Raw genomic sequence first — 12,360 nt, 5'->3', positions numbered from 1 at the left:
CACACGCATCATTTCAACCAGACAGCTATTTGTAATCCATAGGGGGGGGGGGGCGCAGAAAATGTTTGGAAACTACTTGGGGGGGCGTAGAAGAAAAAGTTTGGTAACCACTGCTCTATGCTGTTTTACTTTGTGTCTGAATTGGGAATGTCTCACCGTCATTTGAAAACTGATGATTTACAGTAATTTCCCACATTTTGCTCCTGGTTTCCTTTAGGGAAATGTGATTGTGTGACTTTGATTTATAATATCTAACTTCAGGAAGTGGTTCAGTCGTTATGGTTTCATAAGATGTCATTATTCATAATTGTCCACTGGCCCAAATGAACTACAGTTGATGAAAATATGGTGCAATAAAACATCTTCATAAATCAATAAGCAAAATATATGTGGGATTTGGGAATTTCTATGTATATTTACCCAGAGAGTTCTAACAAAGGAGCCCACCAGCATGTTTTCAACGTAGTAAACCAGATATACAGTCATCTCTCTCTCTCAGTGCAAAAGTGCAGATGCAGAAAGGCTAAGATGGCTAAAATATTTATGTCGGGTATTTTCACCATCACTTCTCTCTGAAAAAGAAAGATGGGTTAAAAGAGTAAAAGAAGAGGGCGATGATGTGTATGAAAGGCATGTCAAAGTAAGAGAGAGACAGAGAGAGAGAGAAAGAGAGAGAGAGAGAGACGGTGAGAGAAATGAGTGTGCAGCACAGATGCCAAATGAATCTAGGGCAGTTCAGAAAAAAACCCCACAAAGCATTATTCAAAAATCTACTTAGGACGCATGTGCAGCTCTTTGTGTGTGAGTGTGTGTGTTTATTTCTAAATGTTTGTTTCTTTTGCTGGAGCATACAGTACGCCAAGCATTCACTTCTCAAAGTAACATACCAGAGGTTAACCAAGCTGGAACACCACAACTTTCTTTGTGTTCATCCTCTTTTAATCCTCACAGCGCATTACTCCCACTCTTCTTACAGCATCCATCCCCTGCCTCACTCTCGCAATCCACTGAGAGAGACTTTATTTCTCCTCATCGACACTGAGTGATTTTGTGTATGTGTGCATGGGCGTGGGTTAACAGGGGCGGGGGGTTGGCACAAACCAAAGATCATGGCAGATGGTGTCCTTACTTAACATATACACCAAATGCACACACTTGACACTGAACACACACACTCCTGAGAGAAGGATGAGCACAGAGTATATATTATGCATGGCTCATAACGCGTGCACACACACACACACACGTACACACACCTGGAGACTTCTGCAAAAGCATCACAGTCTCCACAGAGCATGGCTAAGCTTTGCATGTAATCATGAATTTGTGACTAATCTTATTGGATCCAATTGTACTTTATTTGTTTACACTCATTACAGTAAATTAGTGATGCAGTTTTGCTGCCAATCATGTCTTTACTGGCTGCAGTTACTTAACTCAACCAATATATATATATATATATATATATATATATATATATATATATATATATAAGAAAAAAAACAAAACTGTGGCACACACCTACACACTTATCTTTGCCTTTTTCAATTCCGCTTTCAGATGATGTTTTTCACTAATTCTAATAACTTGAAAGAATTTCAGATTACACTGAGCACAAAAAAATGTGGAAGTCTGTTGTGTATTGATTAAAGTAGGAGCCTTAAAATAGCAATCCTACAAGTAATTTATACATATTGCATGAGCTGATTTCAACCATTTCTTGTTTAGAAAATTTGTACACTTAAAAAAAAAATGCATCAAAAAGCTTTTCCTCCCCAAAGATCAAACAACTTAATTATTTTTCATTTTCTGTCTCTGACTATAAACACACACTCACACTCACAAATATCTATAGCAACCCGGAGAAGTGGCACGTAGGCTCTGACCTCATCATTTCTAACAGAAAATGTTCGCAAAGAGACATTGGGGACTTATTATATCATACCCTCAGTCAGAGCCTGCAGGTGGATTATGAGATGGTAGAGCGCTGGAGAAGGAAGCAGTACAGCCGTTCTTAGAGGTAAGTAATGTCTGGTGTATTTGTTTCAGTACAGATCCAACTGGATGCCCAAATGGTTTCAGAAAGTCTGGATGAAGCAATTTAAAAACTGGAAAGTGTGCAAGGGAATCTACAGTTTATGCATACACAGTTGAAACCACATGTGTACATACATTGTGTAAAAAGATACGTGTCCATTTTTCCCCCCATTGCCTGTCATTAAATCAGAATAAAATTGTCCTATTTTTGTTTAGCTAGGATTTAGGAAAAATAATTTATCACTCTCCATGTATCTCTGGTTAATGCCAGAATAATGAAAGTGAGAATGTTTTATAAATTCCATCTATTGTTCTGAGATGTAGCGAGAATTGCGCTAATCAAAACAAAATGGCAAATTAAGATTCAATTAAAGCCAACAGAGTCAAGCAACATCCAAAAAGAGATTAAAGGGTAACTTTATTTGAAGGGGTGTGCATAAGACTGACATGACACTGTCATAAACATGACATAACACATGTCATGAACATGAAGAAGTCTTTGAATGTCTATGACAGTTGTCATGAAGTGTCATTCGGTAAATTATGACACTTTTAATGCAAAGTGGCTCTAAAAGTTGCATTGAAAGTCCATTAAAAATGCCAACTTTGAATTAAATTATCATAATTTACAAAATCATGCAAAATTGGCACTTTTAATGGACTTTTAATGGAACTTTTAGAGCAACTTTGCATTACCAAATGACACTTCATGACCACTGTCAAACATTCATAAAGACTTCTTCATATTCATGACAGGTGCTATGTCATGTTTATGACAGTGTCATGTCAGTCTTATGCACACCCCTTCAAATAAAGTGTTACCAATTAAAGTATAAACTGCTGTCTTGTTTCTTCTAACTCACTAAAATGGACAAGGAAAACTTAGCAAGGACAGAAACATGGACAGGTGTTTTGAGTTATGGACAAAGAGAGTTTCATATGAGACTGGTCATGTACATTAACTACACTTAAAAAGCCAAATCACAGCTTACATTGCTCTCAAGGACAGAGATGTTGTTTTTGGAGACATTTCCTATGGTCTGATGAAATCATCTGATCATTATGACCAGTGTTGAATTTAGAAGAAAAGAGCAGTGAGCATTAGAACCTCATCCTAATTGTAAAGTATGGGGGTGACAGAACTAGGTATGTTTTGCTTCAAAAGGAATTGGGTGGTTAAAACAGATCTCATTAGAAAAAAACATTATGTAAACTTTAAAACATTGTAAAAGAACATAAGTGTTGTGCATAAATGGGTCACCCAACAGACCCATTTATGCACAATAAATGGATCCAGTTGGGTGACCCATTTATTGTGTATAAATGGGTCACCCAACTGGACAATATCCCCAATAACACTGCTAACTTAGTTGCATGGTTGCTTAAGTGCTTGGAAGGGCAAAAAATATTTTTGTTTGCATGGCGCTCTGCAAATCTGACTTGGCTACAGCAGTTCTGTCAGGAGGAATAGGACAATATTGTCACGATGAGGTGTTTGTTGACCCAAATGCAGAGAGGCAGAGGCAGCTTGTAGGTGAAGAAGGTTCTAATTAAAAAAAAACACACACACACATTGAGAACAGAGGAAGCCAGAGACAAAACAAAACCAGGAATCTAAGTAAAAATTATAGCAGGAAAATAACAGGAGTTGACGAGGCAAACCAGCAAGGAGGAACTGAGAACAAGTTGTAAATATACTGTGGAGATTGATTGCTGAATAAGGAACATATGGCTGATTAGAAATGGGGTGCAGGTGTGAGGGGAGAGAGCAGAAGGCAGAGTGGCACAGAGAGCGCACACAGGACTAGTAAAAAAAAATCTAACACTGAAGAATAACTAGACCAAAGGAACATAATTAACTAGAGTAACAAGGAATAAGTGGACAAGAAATAAACATCAAATAGGACGGACTAAATTAAAGTAAAACAGAACTCAAACCTCAAAAACAACTCAAAACAACCTCGGACATAAATATTCCAGCAAAGTATTGTCAAAAGGTTGTGAAAGAATTCCCACAAGTTTTGACCCAACTCCTACAGTTGTTATATAAAAAGAAAATGTCTCACTCATTAGACATTTAGAGAATATAAATAATTTTTGGCAGTCGTCATGCAGCAAACAAAAGAGTGTTTTCATATCACAGAATATTTTGATTGTATTTGTACTTATCTGGAGACCTCAACCGACTGTAATGCCTTCCCTGCAGAATGAATACGTGTGTATTTTCTTTTATATCCACTAAAGGCTTCCAAATTTGTCATCATAAAGAAACTAATGTTCTGCATCAGACATGCGTCTCTACATTATCACTTTTACAAAGATCTAAAGACGGTACAAAGCGGTTGCACTACGTTGCACCACGTTGTTACTGCCATCTGTCAGAAAGCTTTAAGTTTTGAATGCGGTAATTTCAAAGGAATGCTGAGCCTTAAAGTGCTGTGGGTTTATTCCATTCTGGGACACTTAGTGAATTTTAAAACGACATGTTAAAGCAATTTTTTGTCCTTTTATTCATCTAAATTTTTCTTTTTTTTTTGTTCATAAATAAGGTTGTATGATGTACGCTTGAGTTGTCAGTGTCTCTCCTGCAGCAGGCACCAGATAGATTATGATTTGGAAAAGCGGTACATGTTTCTAACAGTAAAATAAAGTGGAAAAAAGCGTCTTGAAATTAATTTTTCTTGGCAGCTGTGAGACACAATACGCCATCATCGTCTAGCTATAATATACCTTTCTAAGTGTACTAAGATGTGCTCACCAGGTACGCTGGATGCCTCAAAGCAAACATGAAACTACTATGGCGACCTACGTCTATTTCTTTTTGGGTTAATCTGACCACTTTTTGGTACAAGTAAATAATTGAAATGTTATAGATTCAGTTGAGCATTAAATATTAAGACAACAGTTAAGTAAAAATAAAAGTACTCCTGTCTGATCTGATGGACAGATCATTGTGAATTACAAACAATTCAACTACTTATAGACACATTAGGGTGGAGGTCAGCCATGTGTTCCCTGAATGCACCTTCTTACACACAGTAAAAAGAGCAGAACATGTCACAAACCAATGTCAGAATAGAATACGTAGAAACTATTTAGTAGTACAACCACGCAAATAATTTTGCTCAGACAAATATCCAGCAATAGCACATTAGAGATAACATGACAGATCCATTTCTTGCAAATGGTTCCACTGTACTGAGTTTGCATCCAGTATATCCCTCTGCAAAGTAAGAGTTTTATTACATGCGTCTTCTAAACGTCAGGAAGATGTTTTCTACTTAAAGCAACTTCAAGGATGCAGACATTAACCTTCCCTGGTAAAAAGAAAAAAAAAAGCACACCAAAGAATGCTACTTACTAAAACACTAATATACTTTTGAAGTTTTATTTGTTTCTCAATGTAGAATGTCTTTTAAGTACCTGTTTGCTTACAATCCTAACTAAATCCTGTTTCTCCGAAATGTGGCACATAAGTCACTTTCTTTATTACTTCACATAAGTGCCTCACAAAACTTCACTTCAGTCAAAACTCATAAAGACAGTTATCTATCGTCACAGACTGCAATGTACACGTGGCAATGAAAAAAAAAGAAAGTTGAACTCGAGCTGGAGACAAGGAGCTGTAAAACTTTAAACTCAGCAGTACTCTGAAAAAAAAATTGGAAAATGTTCTTCACCAGATCTTCCAACACCATTTTCTCCCCAATTATTAGTCCACTTGCCAGGTGTGAGACATGCCTAAAGCAGACTATGGGAGTGCATGACATTCATCAGAGACGTTTCACTAACTTCTCACTATCCCCCCTTTTTTTTTTCCTTTTCACATATGTAACTGTAATATTCTTGCTCCACTTTCTTATCCATTGGATCTATTTTCTTCCCCTCCCTCTGAGACAGCTTCTCCTTGTCTACAAAGATGTTCACTTCCCCTGCTACTTCATTCACGCCTTGCAGAGAGGCACAGCTAAAGAGACTGCATCCATTTTCCTCAAATCATTCAAACATGCTGCAATTCTGAAAACTGTCAACTGCAAAGGTGTCTTCCCGTGCCTTTTGTTTTCTTGCCCTGGGGGACCTCCCACAGGTGCCAGGCAGTGAGGGACTGTTGGCTGTTGTGAAACACGACGGCCATATTGATTGTACAGGGGACTGCAACAGCTGGTTGGCTGAAAGAGCACAGCATGCAGTGGCCAAGAACGCGATGTGGAGGACTGAGCAAGTGTGGATCTCTCCCAAAGGCTATCCCTCTCAGGATCTTTGCATAATCTCCCTTGAAGGATTCTGAGATCGATTTCGAGGGCGTGGCAGAGGAGCGGAGGCCAGGAGGGACGGAGCAGGTGGGGAGGCCTAAAGATCTGAGGCTGTCAATTGTGAACCAGCAAGGAGGCCCTGCTGAATACCTAATTTATTCACTTCGGCCTATTAGAGGTTCTACTTGCAAGGATTTCCATGGTCTGTGTACAGGCACAATCTTAGCTGAGTTAATATAGAGAAATAATGCACACAGCTATTTAGTGTACAAGGTGTCTAATAGGTAAGACCCCATAAGATTTATATTACAAAAAAACATCATTCTGAACTTGCAGACATTTTGTTACAAGTTTTTTGCTTCTTAAACTCTCAGATAATCAAGTTTGTTTTTTTATTGTTGTTTGTTGACTAGGCCTTTTCAGCACATGCATATGACATCCCACTGTAGCTCTGGTGGTTTGCTTTAAAGCATATGTTCTGTTTGAAAGGTAAACTTTCATTCCAGGACTAAATCTTTTGCTTCCCATCATAAGCATATTCCTCAAGGATCGTCTCCATCCATTTCCCACCAACTCTGACCGCCTCCCCTATCCTCTGTGACGTAGCGCACTTCCCACAGCATGATGCTTCCTCCACCATGTATCTCAATAGGGATGGCATATATTAATTTGTCTCTCTCTCTCATAGCATTTTTCATTCAGGCCAAGAAGTTTGGCATTGATCTCATCTAACCAGATCAACTCCTTTCACACGCTGAGTTTCCTACTTGGTTCTTTTAGTGGCAAAGTTTAAACCTGGATTTCCTTTTGTTAAGTGATCCATTTATTCTTGCCACTATTCAATAAAGACCAGATTCATCCAAATGTGTTTGTATGACTAATAAAACAGATGAAAACTCTTAAATAAGATAAGTTTGGTATATAATTGGATGATCTAAACCTGTTTTTATCCTCTCCACAACTTTATTTACCTATCTGATGTGTTTCCTGGTCTTCATGATTCTACTTGTGCTCTAATGTTCTTTTACAAACCCCTAAAGTCTTTAAAGATCAGCTCTACCTGTGCCTAGATGACACATAGGTGGAACCAACTTACTAATTATGTAACTTCTAAAATCAATTCATTGTCCTGGATTATATTTAATGGTATCAATGAAAAAACAGGCTAAGTAGAAGCACCCGCAACAATTCTGGATTTTTATTTATTTATTTATTTATTTTATATCTTTGAAACAATGGTTCACAGCACTTTATGTTAATCAGCTTGTCAATTTCCACTGGAGTGTTTCAGTAGTGGCTTCAATGATTCACCTCACAAAACTCTGCTTTTGTAACAACTGAGTATGTTGTTAAATGTGAAAAAGAATTACTTGCCATCTAGTTTCTATTCTGAAATGAATGAGAAACATGTTTTCTTCATCATTTTCATGTACTGTTTCATCTCCTTGTTCTGCTACGCAGCAGTTACGACCACGAGAAAACTATTCGAGCCATACAAATGAGTCCAAATTTATGTGCTGTATTCTTTTTTTTTTTTTTTCTACATCTATATAATCTGACCTGCCAGGCATTTGCTGTCACAGCGTTTTAGATCAGCTACCATACCATTACAGAACAAGCATCTTTTTTTAACTTAACTGTAAGCAGAATTAATTAGGTCAGTCCTGCCTAACTTTTGCTGGTTTCACAGCAGGGAGATCGAGCCGTTTTATCGCTTTCAGCCAATGCATTGGACACGTCTGCGGCCGCAAATATTCCCAATCATCTTGTTCAACAACCAGCCAGGTATGCCGATGGAATATCCTCATTATCCTCATGAAATTTAGCAGCATCATATTTGATTATTTTCACACAAACATAAAGAAGTAAAGAAAATTGCATTTTCAGGCTCATACCAGTGTAACATTCATCACTTCTTCAGATTATCGCCCACAGACAGAACTATGGATTTCTAAAAATTATGGTTCACGCTGCTTAATAGAATTCTGATAAAGAGAAGATTACATAGTGGTTTGGTTTGGTAGGTGGTGGTTACTTCGCCTTCATCCAGGCCGGTTCCTCCATACTGATTACCTCTCCCTCTTTTTTTTTTCCCCCCTTGGTACAGCTCTGATATGTGATTGCAATTGATTGGAGACTGCTCATCATTCCTCCAGGGACGACATCAAGAGGCATGGCAAAATGAAAGGAGCGGGTGGGTGGAGAACGAGACTATGTGTGGAAGCTAAACGGGTGCAATAAAATAGCAAAATAAAGTTGGCAGGGTATCCCTTTTGCATTTTAAGTGGGTGTCTCCAGGGATCACTCTGGCCAAGCGGCACCTTAGATGTCATGGGTGAAAATAGGAAAATGGCTTCATTATCGATTGGAGTAAAAGCTAATTTACGACATCTTATAAAAAGGGAATCCACTTACTTAGCAAACTGATATCCCCCTTTTGTCATTTTTAAGAGAATCAGATGAAGCACTTATTAAGTATTGATCACACGGACTAAATGTGTGTCCGTGTGAACTTTTGAACCTTGTGCACAAAGCTCACACGAAACAACCGGAAACTGGACTCTTTCTCTCTGTAATGTTTTGCTTGGCCAATGAACATCTGTCTATTCTCCGAGAAAATTATGTTCGGAGTTGACTGAGGGAATTGTCCTACACTTTTCCCGTGCTAACAACAACAACAAAAAAAGACAAGTTCATCTCATCAGAGAGTCATGGCATCACCCGTCGCTCCTCTCAAAGCTGTATTTGACAGGTCATTCTTGTTGGAGGGAAAAATAGCCAAGATGGTTTCCAAAGCAGCGCTCTGTTTGTTAGTTTTGTTTGCCTCACAAGGCGTAAGAGTATCCTGTGAGAGCTTGTTGGTTTGCCAAAACGTTCTCCTTATCTCATCTAAATTCTGGATACAGAACAAAATGTCAAACTGAGTACAGAACAGGCCATTAGTAAATGTTTCCCAAATGGCAACAGTAATCGTACTGGTTCTCTTCTCATGCTATCTGTTTGTGGTCTCGCATGCACAATACTAAAAATGGTATAAATTTCTGTATCAGCCCATGGATTAGATTTATTTATTTTATTTTTTTTCCCACAGATGCATGATGCTTTTCAGCTGCAGACCGAAAAGCATCATGCATCTGTATGGACTCTGAGTTTTGTAATAACTGCATAATAAATCCAAACAGTGTGAATGACATTTTTGCTGACCAGTCAAATAAAGGCCGGCTCCTGGCTCATGTTGTTGCAAAAAGAGCCTTGAACCATTGAAGGAAGGAATCCACTAGACCCATGAAGATGTTCTGTGGCTCTATGCTTCCTACAATAGCTCACAATGTTTTTTTATGGTCTATCGTGGTGCAATTTATGTTACACATTAGCTACACATATTCACCTAGCCATCCATGCACTGTAAAGAAAAAAATAATTCACAGCAGGTCACATTTTTCAGACTGGATGATGAAATGCCAGTTGTTGGCCCCTACAGTGGTGGACTTTGGCTTTGCAGCCAGTGCAGGAAACAAATTGTGATGGTGTATTTTGAAACCGTTCCACTGGAACCTACATAAGCTTTCTAGGAATTTGGGCTAACATAGCTTGCCTGTTAGATCAGGCCATGTAGACCAGCCTTATCTCTCCCCACTTATCAATGAGCCCCAACCAACCATGACAGTGACCTGTTGCGCATTCACATCTGTTCTTTCCTTGTACCAGATTATGACATTTGAAAGAAACTGACCACTGAAAATGGGGGAAACTCCATGAGAACTACAGTTTTTGGAGATGCTGTAATCTGGCCAACTAGCTGTCATAATCTGGTACAGTTCTCTACTCTTGCCCATTTTTAATCTCCAACTTTGAAGACAAAATCAAGTGCTACTGAAGTGTCTATAAATATGCCTCTGCGAGATGTATAAGTGAAGACTCACGTACACCAGCTTAGATAAATAAAGAGCGTTACTACAAAACAAACCGATGGTTGCTGACAGCCACAAGTTGCAGTCACTTGGCCTCTTAAAGGGGTGTAGTGCACACTCACCCATACATTCCCATATTTGGAATTTTTAGCCCCAACATCTGGCTTTTATCACCACTCAGCAGACCATTAAAGGAGACCCATCAACAAAACAATTCTTTAATAAAACTTGAGTTCCAATGTTTAATTTGCTCCTGGATTTATTTTGAATTTAATTGAAATGACTTGAATATTCCACTCAAAAACCTTTCCAGTGATTAAGGAACAATTATGCTATATCCAGGTCATCTGTCATTGGTGAAAATGTTATACTTGGAACAATGTACACAGTATTCATATTTATATTATAACTGTAACAATCAAAATGTCTATGTTTTTTTGGAACAATACAGAAAACTGGTGTTAATCTGTTTTGAATAACAATAGTTAGATCATGTTTGGTATTCATGTTTTTTTTCATGTGAATACCATGAAAGCATGGTATTCTTACTTTTTTTTTTTAAAAAAAAGCCCATGCCTACTTGGAACATGTAAGTCTGCACATTTAGAGTCCAGGACCCGCAGAAAATCCATCTGATCAGCACACACTCTGTCCACTACCTTCTGCATTTTAAGACCCAAAACTTGTTCTCAGATGAATGATGCACAGGGATTTTACTGCCCATGAAGATACAGATAGTAGATTTACAAGTGTTTTGTCTCTGTTGCTACGCATATTCTCGTGCCTGGCTGTCCACAGTGTGTGGGCGTACAAATCTGTGTGGTCCATCGGTCAGCAGTTGGACACTGTTGCCGCTGCTGGCATGAGAGCTCTCTCTCTCTCTCTCTCTCTCTCTCTCACTCTCTCTCACTTAAACACATAATCAGAGCCACACATTCAATAACTCGTGCATGCCGGAGAACTAAAGGTGGCTTCCCCCTAAGCCCTCGCCGCAGGTGAAGTGAGCCGCTTTTCTGTCGTGCGAGTGAGTAGTCAACACTGCTGGAAAACCGACCATTTAACCCAGAATTAAAAAAAGAGAGAGAGAGAGAGAGAGAGAGAGAGAGAAAGCAAGAACACACACACATCCACGCACACGCTGGGGCGCGCATGCATCACCAGCTTTATCCCCTGCGTGATTCCTCCCTCGATACTAAATCCCCTCTCTCTCGCACATCTGTCCATGGCGCGTATTCTGCCCGGCCGTCCTATCTCTGCAGAATCCAACCTGGCTTCATGTGACACTTTAAATCTGTGACACAGATTTAATCACTTTTGGCGTGCGTTTTAACCCAATAGAAAAAAAAACGTATTGTAAAAAAAAAAAAGAAAAAGAAAAAAAAAAATCTGGGCACATTAATAGGTTATTCTGACAAGTCTTCTAAAAAAAAAAAAAAAAAAAAAAAAAAAAAAAATTTTAAAAAAAAAAAAAAAAAAAAAAAAAAAAAAAAAATCTGGGCACATTATAGGTTATTCTGACAAGTCTTCTAAAAAAAAAAAAAAAAGCAGCAACAGGGAAAATAAAAAGCACGCTTTTATATACATATATATATATACCATCGTAAATTTAGCTCAGTGAGGTTCTGTTGCACCAAGAAGGTTGGAGTCTGTGAGGGCAGGTGCGTTCTCGCCCCTCCGTCGCTTTTATATCGGTGCATATGAAATATCGGAGCATGACTGTCCTTTAACATACACAAATAAATAAATAACTACATGTTGCAAAAATGAAAGCAAACATATTTTTGCACAGTACCTTCACTTATTTCCCCGTCAGATGGTGCGTTCAGTGGCTGGAGCAGAAAGGATGATATTTCTCTCTCTCTCTTTTTCTCTCTCTCTCTCCCCCCTCTTTCTCTCTAAGCAACGTCGCAGGCTCAGCACCACGGCGGGAGAGGATGACTGAGAGAGGGAGAGCAACAGAGTAAGAGAGAGGCAGTTGGAGAGAGAGAGGGAGGATGCATAGACCTCTGCGTAGTGTAACACTGTTTAATGCGGTGGGCTTTGCTTTCTGTTTGAGTAGCAGAACATTTACAGTACATTGGTGTTTTATTCACAGGTTTGGTGCTATGTAAGCAATGAATGATAGGTATTCAGCATCTACTGGATATATGATCAGGACA

At 38.7% G+C, this 12,360-nt stretch overlaps 1 protein-coding gene across 1 annotated transcript in view; it reads right to left on the bottom strand.

Annotated features, from left to right (window-relative positions):
- Positions 1-12,160, bottom strand: part of elfn2b (extracellular leucine-rich repeat and fibronectin type III domain containing 2b) — a 71,094-nt gene extending 58,934 nt beyond the window's left edge. The window contains exon 1 of the mRNA XM_007562890.2: positions 11,994-12,160. The gene's annotated coding sequence lies outside the window, so the exon portion shown is untranslated. The remainder of the gene's footprint in view (positions 1-11,993) is intronic.
- Between the last annotated feature and the right edge of the window lie 200 nt (positions 12,161-12,360).

This window comes from Poecilia formosa, unplaced genomic scaffold (assembly GCF_000485575.1).
Source record: "Poecilia formosa unplaced genomic scaffold, Poecilia_formosa-5.1.2 Scaffold142, whole genome shotgun sequence".
Classification (NCBI taxonomy): Eukaryota; Metazoa; Chordata; class Actinopteri; order Cyprinodontiformes; family Poeciliidae; genus Poecilia; species Poecilia formosa.
Note: the sequence above shows the minus strand (reverse complement) of the source record. Positions and strands in the feature narration are given on the sequence as shown.